Raw genomic sequence first — 15,377 nt, forward strand, 5'->3', positions numbered from 1 at the left:
TAAATCAGTGATATTGAACAGCCTTTACGTCTGTGTGTTGTTTCATAAATCAGTGCTATTGAACAGCCTTTAGGTCTGTGTGTTGTTTCATAAATCAGTGATATTGAACAGCCTTTACGTCTGTGTGTTGTTTCATAAATCAGTGCTATTGAACAGCCTTTACGTCTGTGTGTTGTTTCATAAATCAGTGCTATCGAACAGCCTTTATGTCTGTGTGTTGTTTCATAAATCAGTGATATTGAACAGCCTTTACGTCTGTGTGTTGTTTCATAAATCAGTGCTATTGAACAGCCTTTACGTCTGTGTGTTGTTTCATAAATCAGTGATATTGAACAGCCTTTACGTCTGTGTGTTGTTTCATAAATCAGTGATATTGAACAGCCTTTACGTCTGTGTGTTGTTTCATAAATCAGTGATATCGAACAGCCTTTACGTCTGTGTGTTGTTTCATAAATCAGTGCTATCGAACAGCCTTTACGTCTGTGTGTTGTTTCATAAATCAGTGCTATATCGAACAGCCTTTACGTCTGTGTGTTGTTTCATAAATCAGTGCTATTGAACAGCCTTTACGTCTGTGTGTTGTTCCATAAATCAGTGCTATTGAACAGCCTTTACGTCTGTGTGTTGTTCCATAAATCAGTGCTATCGAACAGCCTTTACGTCTGTGTGTTGTTTCGAAAATATTGAACCCACATGGAAAGTAGTAAAAAGTGCTTTGGACAAAACCTCTTAACTCCATTGGACCCACAAACTGTCTGCTATAAAGCAGCTAACTCCACCACCTCTTCCCCTCTCATGGATGTAATTGACAATAAATAAAGTCACAACACTAACTTTGATGAGGCAGTATTGCATGCTTTGTTTAAAAAAATATAAGGTTTTCTTAATTTCACCGAAAAACTAATATTTTTCATATCCTGAAAAATGAACATTTTGGAGTTAGGTGGTTTCCTCCCGACAGCAGAGTTATGCAAGACGTGTTTTAGCCGTGCACGTCCTCCGGCGAACGTGCACGTGATGTTTGTGCCCCCCCCCCACATACTGTACGGCCTCATTGTGAGTGACTGTACAGTAGTTACAGTACCACCCTCTTTGTTTAGGCTAGGGAAGTCATATTGTGCGATGCCACCCTGTTGGAGCACACTCAAATACCCACGTACACACACACACACACACACATACACACACACTACACTACACAGTGTGTGTAGTACACACACACTACACCAGGGGTTCCCAAAGTGGGGTCCGGGGACCACCAGGGGTCCTCGTTGAGGGAGTTCCAGGGGGGGTTCCCGCAGCTAAATGATATTATAGTTAATAGCTCAGATGTAATAATAGCTCAGATTTATATAGCGCTTTTCTAAATACCCAAAGCGCTTTACATAAGAACACTATAGGAACAGACTTAAAAACAACAACAAAAAAGTAGTTAAAAAAATAGTTATAATTATGTCTGTAACTGCAGAGAGTGTACAAATGGAACCAAATGGACCCTGGTTCCATTTGTATACACTCTCAGTTAGATTTTACAATATGTATCGGGGGTCCCAGAGATAGAGAAAATGCCATTAAATAGCCTAAAGACTAATTCAGGTCAAACCGGACCGGGCCCTATAGTGGATATAGGATATAGCGTGTTAGGAGTTCTGAAGATATACAGCCCGTGTACCGTTACACAGACACGTACACACACACACACACACACACACACACACACACACACACACACACACACAGCGAGTCAGCTATTTCTTTAAACTCTCCACGGTTTCCTGCCCTTGTTCTGGGTCTATCTCTCAGCTCTATCTGGTGGACATTTCATTCAGGATGGAGCGGTTCTGGGCTGACCCGACCCGGCCCGGCTGTATACGTGACTGTGCGAGGAGAACTGCAGCCAAGCCAAGCATATAACTTTCAACTCGCTTATCGGGTCACGCACACACACACACACACACACACACACACACACACACACACACACTGCCTACGGCGGGAGAAATGAAAATACGCAGCTTATGCCCAGCAAGGAAGTACGTGTGTGTGTGTGTGTGTGTGTGGGTTAGGTATCCAGTGTGTGTGTGTGTGTGTGTGTGTGTGTGTGTGTGTGTGTTAGGTATCCAGTGTGTGTGTATGTGTGTGTGTGTGTGTGTGTGGGTTAGGTATCCAGTGTGTGTTTGTGTTTATGAAGGGCCTGATTTCAGTGCTGACTGCGGTGGTGATTTGATAATAGGCCGCTCATGTTTATATGTACAGTACAGTACAGTACAGTACAGTACAGTACAGTCAGGAGGGCATGTTTCATGGCTGCAGGCAACGTTTGTTTGGCCTAGAACACGAACAATAGCACTTCAGTGCGTGTGCGTCCGTGTGTGTGTGTGTGTGTGTGTATAAAGCGTGAGCGAAATAAAGTAATATCACGCAGATCAGTGTCATGTTTGGCAAAACAAACCAGCACCCATGGGACTGGTTTCCAGTCTTCCCTTCCATTGAACCTATTGATCTTTTGTCTGTCACATTCAGTTTATTCATACATTGTGTGCCCGTTCTGGGGGTGAACATTCGGTAAAAATAGCAAATCCACAAGCTTACAAATTTGTTGCGTCGCTTGAGACACACTGTAAATGGTAAATGGTGCATTTATATATAGCGCCTTTATCCAAGGCGCTTTACAGAGACTGTGCATCAATTTACCCATTCACATTCACACACCGATGACAGAGGAAACCATGCAAGGCACCAACCAGCGCCAACCATCAGGGGTCAGCGTCTTGCTCAAGGACACTTTGACACTAACTCTGGGGGAGCCCACAGGGTTCGAACTGGCAACCTTGCAGTTACCATCCAGTACTCCTGAGCTACTGCCGCCCCACACTGTGAGCTTGTAAATAGCTATTTACAAGCAAAAATCAGGCTATTTTTGGCAAAGAGATTCTGTGTAGACTACAGGGAAGAAAGGGGGCCAAGTATAGACTCCTTGGTCAACAATGCAGGTGGCTAAACTTCACTTTTTCACCAATCTCTCCGTCTCTCTCTGTCTCTCTTATCTCTCTCTCTCTCTCTTCATGTCTCTCTCTGTTTCTATACCACTCTCTCTCATTCTCTCCCACACAGAGACTTCTCTCAAGGTCCCCAGTGAGAGAGTTTGTCGAGGGGAAGTTTCCACAGCGTGTGACCTCATGGGTCCATCCCAGCTGGTGGGGAGAGTTGGGCTTTTAGAGATAAAGGGAAAGTCCTGCGAAAATACAGTTTCCACGCAGGTTAAACAAACCCAGGTGTGTGTGTGTGTGTGTGTGTGTGTGTGTGTGTGTGTGTGTGTGTGTGTGTGTGTGTGTGCGCGCGTGCGTGTGTTTGTGTGTGTGTGTGTGTGTGTGTGTGTGTGTGTGTGTGTGTGTGTGTATGTGTGTATGTGTGTGTGTGTGTGTGTGTGTGTGTGTGTGTATGTGTGTGTGTGTGTGTGTGTGTGTGTGTGTGTTTATGTGTGTGTGTGTGTGTGTGTGTGTGTGTGTGTGTGTGTGTGTGTGTGTGTGTGTGTGTTTGTGTGTGTGTGTGTGTGTGTGTGTGTGTGTGTGTGTGTGTGTGTGTGTGTGTGTGTGTGCGTGTGTGTGTATGTGTTTGTGTGTGGGGCAGGGTCCTACACCTTTTTATTGTTTTTTCTTCTTTCTAATTATTTGATCGTCTCAGAACATTGTGTTGATTGTCATGATTTGTCACAACAAGAGCTCATGGCTAATTTGTCAGAGGCTTAAATGTCTTTAAATAAATACTAGACTAAACGTCTATGGGGATAAAAGTAATGGGGAATTCTCTGCGCTCTGCGCTCTATTAGTGCAGGCCTTCTGTGAGCACTACTAAGGCCTTCTGTGAGCACTACTAAGGCCTTCTGTGAACACTACTAAGGCCTTCTGTGAGCACTACTAAGCCAGTCTATAGCGAGAGATCACAGTGGAATGCAAATAGCATAATGTGTGTGTTTCTGTGCTTTGTTACCTAACCAGGAACAGAATGTCAAACAAACCGCTCGTCGGTCACTATATAATATGTAGGTTAAGTACATAATATAACCCATCACTCACCAGTGCTTTAAGTGTTTGATAATGTGTCTGTGTTTATTTAACGAGAGAGAGAGACAGAGAGAGAGAGAGAGAGAGAGAGAGAGAGAGAGAGAGATGGAACATTGTGCCCTATATAGGCCTATAGATCAGTGCTTTTCAACCGTTTTCATATCAAGGTCCATTATTTATACACACTTTGAGCCACGGACCCCCATTTGAGCCACAGACCCCCATTTGAGCCACAGACCACCATTTGAGCCACAGACCACCATTTGAGCCACAGACCACCATTTGAGCCACGGAGGACCACCATTTGAGCCACGGAGGACCACCATTTGAGCCACGGAGGACCACCATTTGAGCCACGGACCACAGGTTGAGAACCACTGGCCTAGATATCTGACCTCCTAGTCTAGCCGTTATGAATACTGTATATTTTACATAAGGTTTGGCCCCTGACACAGTATACTGACACCCAATAATACTGTATATTTTACATAAGGTTGTGGCCCCTGACACAGTATACTGACACTCAATAATACTGTATATTTTACATAAGGTTGTGGCCCCTGACACCCAATAATACTGTTACTAAAGCAGTGTTGTTTTTGGCAGCAAATCTCTATTTTAGTGTCAGTCATATAGTCTCTTGAATACCGGTAGTTTACCTTTAGTTTTAGTCACCCAGAATGTCTAGTTTTAGTCGACTAAATATCATAAGACTTTAGTCGACTAAATCCAATAATAAACTGTATTTACAAAGTGCTTTTCAAAACAAAGTTACACAAAGTGCTTTACGTTGAATATACAATCTGTACATCAGTTTTAGAGGCATTCATGGTGAGAAGATCTTCTTCACTATTACAGAGATATTTATAAGGATCCCATAGCCTGCAGGCTCGTCTGCAGACTGCAGTATATGTTGCATAATAGTACGTTATTAACTCCACTTTCTAAAAGGCTTCACTATAAGGAATGAATTCAAAATCCCTCCAATGGATTGTCCAAAATATACCGCCTAACATTACAGTACATTGTCTCACTTGGGAGAAAAGCTCATGATGCTTGATATGTCTTTGCCAGGCGTGTACAGTATAGTACAGTACAGGGAACAACAAAACCATCCACTTTGTGATGGATGACAACAAATCCTCCCTGAGTGCAAAAATAATGATGCCAAAATGTCAACGGTGGAAACTGTCATGGTGGAACGTTGCACTGTGCCTCCTGTCGCCTCCAGCACTGTCTGCAACCCTCCACTGAGAGACTGCACAGATCAGCACTGTCTGTCTGTCTGCAACCCTCCACTGAGAGACTGCACAGATCCCAAGCTCTGTCTGTCTGCAACCCTCCACTGAGAGACTGCACAGACCCCACGCTCTGTCTGTCTGTCTGCAACCCTCCACTGAGAGACTGCACAGACCCCACGCTCTGTCTGTCTGTCTGCAACCCTCCACTGAGAGACTGCACAGATCCCACGCTCTGTCTGTCTGTCTGCAACCCTCCACTGAGAGACTGCACAGATCTGTCTGTCTGTCTGTCTGTCTGCAACCCTCCACTGAGAGACTGCACAGATCCCACGCTCTGTCTGTCTGTCTGCAACCCTCCACTGAGAGACTCCACAGATCTGTCTGTCTGTCTGTCTGTCTGTCTGTCTGTCTGCAACCCTCCACTGAGAGACTGCACAGATCCCAAGCTCTGTCTGTCTGTCTGCATGTGTGGGTGGATGCTTGTGCGTGTGTGTGTGTGTGTGTGTGTGTGTGTGTGTGTGTGTGTGTGTGTGTGTGTGTGTGTGTGTGTGTGTGTGTGTGTGCGTGCACGCATGCATGCTAGTGTTATGCACTGTATTATGTGTGTGTGTCTGCTTCTGGGAATGTGACAGTGTGTGAGATTGTGGCGAGCTAGTGCGCGTGTTTGTGAGTGTGGGTGCGTGTGCGTGTGTGTCTGTGTGTGTGTCTGTGTGTGTGTGTGTGTGTGTGTCTGTGTGTGTGTGTGTCTACTTAATGCTGACAGGTCAGTTCGTGGCAGTAGGAGCAGATGGCTGATTTTGGCTCCTGAATCTTCAGGCCTTTTTATTTGTCCAGGTGAACATTGTCCTGCCCCTAGTGGCCATGGATGGAAGTGCAAAACACAACAGTAGATCTGCTATATTTTCAGCATGCAACCAAGTGTAAAATGACTTATACTGGATCTCTTGTCCACTATAGTCACTTCCTAACATTTTAAGTCTAGTTTCTATCTGTTGACGAAATTGTCAATACATTTATTGTAGCTTAGTTTCAGTCATCATATACATAGCTTAGTTTCCATTTAGTTTTCGTCAGTGAAAAAAGGTCAGGCGTCTCAGATTTAGTCGACTAAAAGAACACTGGTATCGACATGCCCCCCCTCCCCCCATATATAAGTCTAGTAATAATCAGTGTTTCTACATCGGGGAGAGAATGTGTGGAAAACAATATGAGCTATGTTAAAAAAGGTGTCAAAATGTCAACTTGAAGCACGAAGAGGAAATCACAGAACTGTGTCCTTCCTGTATTCATTTAGTTGTTTCCTGTAATGTGTTTTTTCTTTCTTTTCGTCTTTCCATCCCATGTTTGTTTACGGTTAAAGTTGTTTTATTTCTTTAGCTTGTATTATTTATTTGTATTGCGTGTGTGCGTGTGTGTGTGTGGGTGTGCACTTTCCTCTCATTGTATTGGTTGGCTGACATATAGTGATAACACACCCACGAAGATCATACACACACACACACACACACACACACACACACACACACACACACACACACACACACACACACACACACACACAAGATCATACACATTGCACAGCCGCAGGCATGTGGCAATAAGGACCTCAATGTGGCCTCTGTGTGTGTGTGTGTGTGTGTGTGTGTGTGTGAGTGTGTGAGTGTGTGTGTGTGCGTGTGTGTGTGTGTTGACATTGGCTTCCTGTCTGTGCCCTACGACCCCCGGCATCGAGCGGTGCCATTTCCATGGCGTCGCCTGCACTGGGCTCAGAGAATCGAACCCGGGGACATCTTGTTGTTCGTGTGGTCGATGATGAGACCACATAAACAACACTGTTCTGTGTTCTGCAGACGTCAGAGAGGACCAGGGGGGCGTGTGAGTGAGTGGCGTTCTCATACCGTAGGTCTCACATCAACAACCATGCAGGACGCTAAAGCCAATAAACACACTGGCAGATATTGTGTTCTTCGTATATACTGTACTTTACAACTACAGTACACGGACATGTCAAATAATAAAGTACGCGTGCGTGGACACATCCACCACCCCCCCCCCCCCCACACACACACACACACACACACACCTCTTTCTGGTCCATTCAGGCCTCTATAATGACAATAGAACCTTGTCTCTGTGTATTTCCTGACTTTAGTGCACAGAGAAAGCGACACCTTCCGGGGATTCTTCTGTCCTGACCTTGCACTGTACTAGAAAGAAAGGAAACACACGCACACACACACGCGGTGGCAAGTGTAGTGAAATTTTAAAATCCAAAATAGTGTCCGATATATTTGCAGCCTATATAGTTATAGGTCCAAGTTTGCGTGTATAATATATACTGTAGTCTGTCACAATAAACGTGAGGTTGTGCGGCATGCAGTGCCTGCTGTGTGTGAGAGAGAGAGAGAGAGAGAGAGAGAGAGAGAGAGAGAGAGAGAGAGAGAGAGAGAGAGAGAGAGAGAGAGAGAGCTAGAGAGAGAGAGAGAGAGAGAGAGAGAGAGAGAGAGAGAGAGAGCTAGAGAGAGAGAGAGAGAGAGAGAGTAGAGAGAGAGGAGAGAGAGAGGAGAGAGAGAGAGAGAGAGAGAGAGAGAGAGAGAGAGAGAGAGCTAGAGAGAGAGAGAGAGAGAGAGAGAGAGAGCTAGAGAGAGAGAGAGAGAGAGAGAGAGAGAGAGAGAGAGAGAGAGAGAGAGGCATCTGGCATAAGATGAGTCATACAGTATGATGGGCAGAATGGGCCGTTTATTGTTGCTCTGCGGAAAACATTCTGTGGCATCATGACTCAACCTCAACGCCTCACAGAGAGCATGTGTGTTTCTGAGCATCACCACACTGACCTGAGATCAGATTCATACGAGGTTTCCACTGGACACACACTGGTCTGATTAACCCATTCTGACCTGAGATCAGATTCTAAAAAAATGTCAGTCGTTCTTCGATTTTTCAAAAAATAGCAGACCTACAAGCTCGTAGCGCGCCACTCGGTGGCGCGCTACGAGCTTGTAGGTCTGCTATTTTTCAATAGCTAAAGCATAACATGATGCTTACACCAAAATGGGTTCCCGTTCCCGAATGGGGTTAAATAATCTTGCAAAGATGAAGGAATGACGAAGAAGTGAAGTGTTGTGAATTTTTTCAGAAGATTGGGCAGAGTAACAACATACAGAGAGTGAGGAACAGGGCCTCCTCCTTGCCTGTTCCAGCAGCCCCCCCTCCCGGGCGCAAGCCGGACCCCAACCCTATTCTCAGACAGTTTTGTCCTAACAGAGATCTGCCACACTGAATGTCCATACCGTAAATACGGATCTGCGCTATAAACATAAAGGGGCGACACACAAATAAGTATACCTTTGGCTGACAGTGTGGAGTGAGTCCAATTCAGCTGTTGGATTGACAGCTGCATGAATTAGACTGAGCACATTGGTGAGGAAAGAGACTTAATAATGGAAGGAAGATAAATACACAATAATGCATAATATCTGGCACTGTAGTTGGCATTCTAAAATTTCCCATTACAACTGTTTCTGAGCACCACCACCCGGGCAGCACTGTTTCTTTGCCAGTGGATAAAACTGACTGCAGTGGAATCATTATAGATTTTGTTTAGACTGTATTTAGTACAATTATAGCAAGTGCAAGATCAGAGTATAAGTGTTGTGATTTAGCTGCATATAAAGCACATTGATAACCATGACGTTGATGATTGTCTACCACTGTATCAGAGGGACTGACTGTATACGTACAGTATGATATGAGATGCAAGCGTGTTGCTGCTCATTCTGTTCTTATCAGTTCTTCCATAATCTACTATAGGGACGTCACAGATCCTACTGTCCTACTGTATATATTACTCTGTGTGTGTGTAATAAACTTCAGAATGCATGGTGAGTGGTGACATTATATCACACATATGTGTTAGCATGTGTTTTCCGAGCCTGCGACTCACAATGGATCTTCACCCACCACCCCAAAGGGATTATATGTGCCTTAGAGAGATGACTCGCCCTAAAATTATCATTACAGTAAGTATACAGCGTGAACCCTTGTAAGAAAACACAAGCGCTACAAGGTATATGCAGGTATAAACAACAAACAACAGTTTTCGTCAGTGAAAAAAGGTCGGCGTCTCAGATTTAGTCGACTAAAAGAACACTGGTATCGACATGCCCCCCCCCCTCCCCATATAAGTCTAGTAATAATCAGTGTTTCTACATCGGAGAGAATGTGTGGAAAACAATATGAGCTATGTTAAAAAAGTTGTCAAAATGTCAACTTGAAGCATGAAGAGGAAATCCACATAACTGTGTCCTTCCTGTATTCATTTAGTTGTTTCTACAAGGTATATGCAGGTATAACAACAAACCTATACCATCTGTATGAACGATATTATTCTGTCTAAACCTATATAACATCTGTAGAAAGGAACCATCTTCTAATTTCTATCGCCGAGAACCCAAGGAAGTGCAGTCAGTGCACTTACTGGTTTAATTGTGGACGGGGTGAGAGGGGGAAATTATGCACATACGTTTTTTTACCAGCAGCACACAAGAAATGACATGTTTGTATCATGCACTTTATTTCAAGTTAAAGCAAAGCAAACATGAATGCCGCTTGTGGACATTGGATTTCTTCATGCCTGCGTAGGTACGTGTATATACAGCCTGCATAGATTGGGTGCATCAGGGGTTGTCAATGATTTGTTTGAAAGCCGACAAAAAGAGCACTTTAATACACCTCTCCTGATCTCTCTTTGAGTTTACAGTATATGCAGCAGCAACAACTATAACAAAAATCACATGTCCACTGGTTGGTATGAAACCGTGACATTGGTCTGTTGTGGTTATAATTCTGTTTGTTTTTTCCCCCCACATGGTACTGTAGGTATAGCGGGTCACCTTGTCCTGCATGGCTGGCCGCATTGATTCTTTGGGTAATATTTGACTCGACCTCCGAGCATACAGTATGTTTGATCTGCAGCTAGCATGTGAACTTCCATGACGTTTGCCGTCTCCGGAGGTACAGTCAGAGGGTGTGTGAGGGGCCGGGCTGTGTGCGTACACTGTACGTCTCTCACATCAACATGGACCCAGCTAGTATAGCTAGTGTTGTTTTCGTCGACTAAAACTAAGACGAAACATGTCGTCGACTACCTTTTTTCACTGACTAAAACGAAATAAAACTAAATAAAAACGAATCTATGATGACTAAAACTAAGACTAAATATACTGACAATTTCGTCAACAAATAAAAACTAGACTAAAATGTTAGGAAGGGACTAGTGGTCAAGAGATCCAGTTTTATGCTGGGTTGCATGCTGAAAAATAATCTACATTATCACAACGATAATGTAGATGCATGCAACATGCAACCAAAAGTGTATGCAACCAAAGTGTAAAATATGTCATTACAACAACATCAAGGCCTGTCAAAACACTAAAATCGTATGACATTTAGTCGACAAAAAACTAGACTAAACACTAGAACATTCCAGGTGACTAAAATGTGACTAAAACTAAGTGAAAACTATATTCAAGAGACAACGACTAAACTAAAATAGAAATTTGCTGCCAAAAACAACACTGCTAGTATAGCGTGTAAAACAGACTGGAAGATTCGCCGATTGTACTCCTCTCTCAACGCAAGGACGTGCACAGAGTCTTAAGCCCTATAACCACACCAAAGGGTCACCGACGTGCAACTCCTTGGGTCCAAACGGTTGCAAGGAGGTAACGCTAAAACCGTCTCCACCCTTTGGTGTGGTGTTGAGGACCTTGAATTCCATGCGTTGAATCACTAGGGACGACGCGCGTCAAGTCAACGTGCAACAGGACATATCACACCGCAGGGACAACGCTAAAACCGTCTGGACCCTTTGGTGTGGTTTGGGGCTTTTAGCGAGGCAGGGGCTGATAAATCCTGTAAGGGGGCACTTTTGGACAAGAATAGCAATAATAGCTGATCTACAAACTCACAACGCGTCGCGCTGCGACCCGTTGTGAGCTTGTAGATCAGCTATTTTCGGGGCGCAACCCAGGACGCTTCTTAATACTGGAGATGCGGTGTGTGTACGGCATGGATTAGAAAAACAAAAATTAGTTCAACGCAAAATGCTGCGTTGGAGTTCAGGAGACTTCTGGGGGGGAGAAAAAAAAGCAATTCTCCTGAATGCTGCCTTCCGGTACTATATGGCATGGAAAGGAGAGAGAGGCATTTGCATTTCTTCCACCATAGCAAATGCTTCAATGGTCTCTGCAAAGGGCAGTTGTTTTACAGATGGGTAAAAAAAAAGGACAGGGGCCCCCCTTTGATGTGTGTGTGTGTGTGTGTGTGCACGTGCCTGCCTCAACGGCTACTAAAGTACACCGTCACCCACACGTGCGTGTGCGTGTACACACACACACACACACACACACACACACACACACACACACACACGTGTGGCCGACAGGTCCAGCTATTTGAGTATCCCTGCTAGAGTTGACCTGTATAGGAAGCCTTCTCAGACTCCTGTCTCCATCGCGACGGCTGTTTCCTGTCATCGGAAGGCTTGGCTTCCTGTGCTGAGGAAGCTACTCACTACTACACTACAGGCCACAGTGAGCGTCATGGGCAACTTTGACGATATTATGGAGAGGGCCACTCATTTATTTCCACACTCACTCCAGAGGGCCACATATTATTGCACAAAATAACCGATCTATACAAAGCTTTGAATGCAGATAGATAGTGGCTCCTATAGATGTGTCACAGAGACTATATATTTTTTAGGAGCATTTTACTCATTGTTGGCCGACTGAATTTTAAAAAAAAAGGAAAAAAAGAAAAGGTCATTTAAAGATTCCATATTATTGCTTATAGCTACCTTCAGCATGGTTACATAATGTCTGATATGCATCAGAGAGACAGACAGAGACAAAGTCACTTATGGTCTGGGGACCGAAACGCCTATTACAGTATAGGGCCTATATCTTTTTCTCCTTTGCACATATGACACTTTTTTCCCCTTCACTTTGCGAATGATATTGTATTGGCCACAGTGTGTGTGTGTGTGCGTGTGTGTGCGTGTACGTGCGTGTAGAAGACCCTGTATACCACAGTGTGCGTATAGCAAGCTGTACTGACCCAGATACTGGATATCATTTGTCTGAAGTACAAATGCACACAAACACAGAGGTACAGTATATACAATACATGATATAATCCCCGCTTTGATGTTTTGTTGTTCTATACTTGTTGAGTATAGAGAATGCATTTAGGCTCTTGACCTAAATAAATCCACACACACTCAAGACCGGCAATCCTTTTATGCCATGCATTGTTTCCATGGCAGCAGATCGTCAAACAGTATACTGTTACTGTACAGTACAGCATCCGGGAAATCATTTCGGTTCACAAAAATAAAAATAAAAGTCCCGCCCACCCATAGCGGGCCGGTGACTCACCCTGTCCCTCAATTAATTAACCCGTTTAGGGCCTGCCGTCGAAATTAAAAAAAAATAATCTTCAAAATCCTGAGATTTTCTGAAAAGAAACGTATGTTTCTGTATCAGTGGTCCTCAATATATTTTCATGTCAAGGACCCAGAAAAACTATATGTAATTGCTCCCCCATCTGAAAATATGTTGTTCAAGCAGGGACCTCCTCCCCAGAAGCAAAGATTTGAGTTGAAAATGTTGACTTTGTAATAATAATATATTCAAAGATTTGAGGCACATTTTCACGATTTCTCAAAAAATAGCAGACCTATACAAGCTCATAGCGCGGCACTCGGTGCCGCGCTATGAGCTTGTATAGATCTGCTATTTTTCAATAGCTATATAAATGCTTTAAAACACCAAAAGGGGTTTTCCGCCCAGAATGGGTTAAACTTGTGGTAAAAAAAAGAACGAGCCGTGTGTGGAGTTGAGAGGGGCGGGCAAAGTTTAGGGCGTGGAGGGGTGGGGTGGGGGAGGCAGGGGGGAAGCGTCTCTTAAAATAGCGACAGCGAGCTGCGGGGCTATTCTATTGTCTGAAACTGTTCCAGGGTCTGCCCGCTTCCTCCTATATAAGCTACACACCGCGGCACCGACCCTTGCTCCGCTAGCCTAGCTGGACGGCAGACACTCAGGCACCAGCCTGGAAACGACTGGGCTGTGTTCGCTGTAGCCTTTGAGGATGGGCTATAAAAAGGAACAAAATGTTGGCAAAAAGACAAAATCGGTATCGGCTTTTATTATAGTCAAACGTTGGCAAATGTCAACGTGTGTCTTATTGTGTCATATTATGTGTTTTATTATTAGTCAAACGTTGGCAAAAAGACAATCGGTAGGCCTATAGCTTTATTAGTCAAACGAAAGGGTATATGAGCCCAGATGTAAAACATTAAATTGGATGGTAAATTATTTTTGAATGAATGAACCCCACGAGAAGTGGTCCTATTGATCAGGGTGGGCCTGGAACAGGGGTGGGCCTTCATGGACCAGGGGTGGGTGGGCCCTTTGACCATAATGGAGAGGGCCACTCATTTATTTCCACACTCACTCCAGAGGGCCACATATTGCTCTATTACTGTCGTAGCAAAAGATAACCGATCTACAAGCTTGAATGCAGATTGTGGCTCCTATCTATAGATGTGTCACAGAGACTATATTGTTTAGGGGAATTTTACTCATTGTTGGCTGTCTGAATAAAAAAAAATCACACCCATGTGAACTGAGTGGTGTTCCCCTCTCCCCCCTCCTCCCTCTCTCTCTCTCTCTCTCTCTCTCTCATTAGCAGGCAACAGTGCAGCACTAATACTATCTCTCTCTCTCTGTTTCTGGCACAACAGTGCCCCTACTGGTACGGTAGTCATAGTCAGACTGGTGCTCATGAACCAACACATACATAGGCAGGCACACACATACGTGAACACGGACATTGCTGTTCCTTGGAGTGGTTGCACCACTCAAAAAAAAAAGAAAAAAAAGAAAGGTAATTTAAAGATTTCATATTATCGCTTATTATAGCTACTTCAGCTCGGTTACATAATGTCTGATATGTATCAGAAAGACAGACAGAGACAGGTACAAAGTGGTGCGTGCAGTCAGTGAAACACGGGGGTGGGCCCTGAATTACAATATGTTCTTAACCCATTCTGACCTGAGATCAGATTCATACGAGGTTTCCACTGGACACACACTGGTCTGATTAACCCATCTGACCTGAGATCAGATTCTAAAAAATGTCAGTCGTTCTTCGATTTTTTTAAATAGCAGACCTACAAGCTCATAGCGCGCACACTCGGTGGCGCGCTATGAGCTTGTAGATCTGCTATTTTTCAATAGCTAAAGCATAACATGATGCCAACACCAAAATGGGTTCCCGTTAAGAATGGGTTAAAGATTAGATAAAGGAGGTCTGACTGAAGACACAATGAAAGCCATTATCCTGCTGCTGGCTCACACATCACACAGGTGCAAATAATACACTGATTTTTTTTTTTTAACTTTTGGGTGAGAGACACCAAATACTGACTGAGTGGGTATATGTTTCAGGTCACACTCAGAATACTAAATTATGATCTTCAAACGCTTTGCTGTGGTCGTCTAAACTTTCAGAGTCGGCTTTGAAAGTCATACTGTGTATGAAAGTCATACTGTATATGAAAGTGACTCATACTGTATGAAAGTCATACTGTATGTGGCTCCAATTATTTCATGTGAATGTGAAACCACAAGCGTGTGTCGACAACATCCTGACACATCACAAACACATTACGTAAGAGAGAGAGAGAGAGAGAAAGAGAGAAAGACACAGTCAACAGACAGAGAAGAGAGAGAGACAGAGAATAAAAACTCCGGTACACAGGATACAAGTAAGAGGGAAATAACACAACATACTCTCCCATGCATGCCTTTCGGCCGGGTGGAGACAAACATGCAACACAGACAAACTGTGGCTGTAGTTTTGGTGGCAGAAACTGAATGCAGGGTGGATGGGTTTGGAAAAAGACGTGGGAGAGAGTGGAAAATAGAGAGATAGCGTGATTGACGTCAGGTTTATTTAGCAACAGGATGCAGATATATAACATAGCACAAAAAAAAACAACATACAT

This window comes from Protomyctophum bolini, assembly GCF_963924005.1.
Source record: "Protomyctophum bolini genome assembly, chromosome: 19".
Taxonomy (NCBI): domain Eukaryota; kingdom Metazoa; phylum Chordata; class Actinopteri; order Myctophiformes; family Myctophidae; genus Protomyctophum; species Protomyctophum bolini.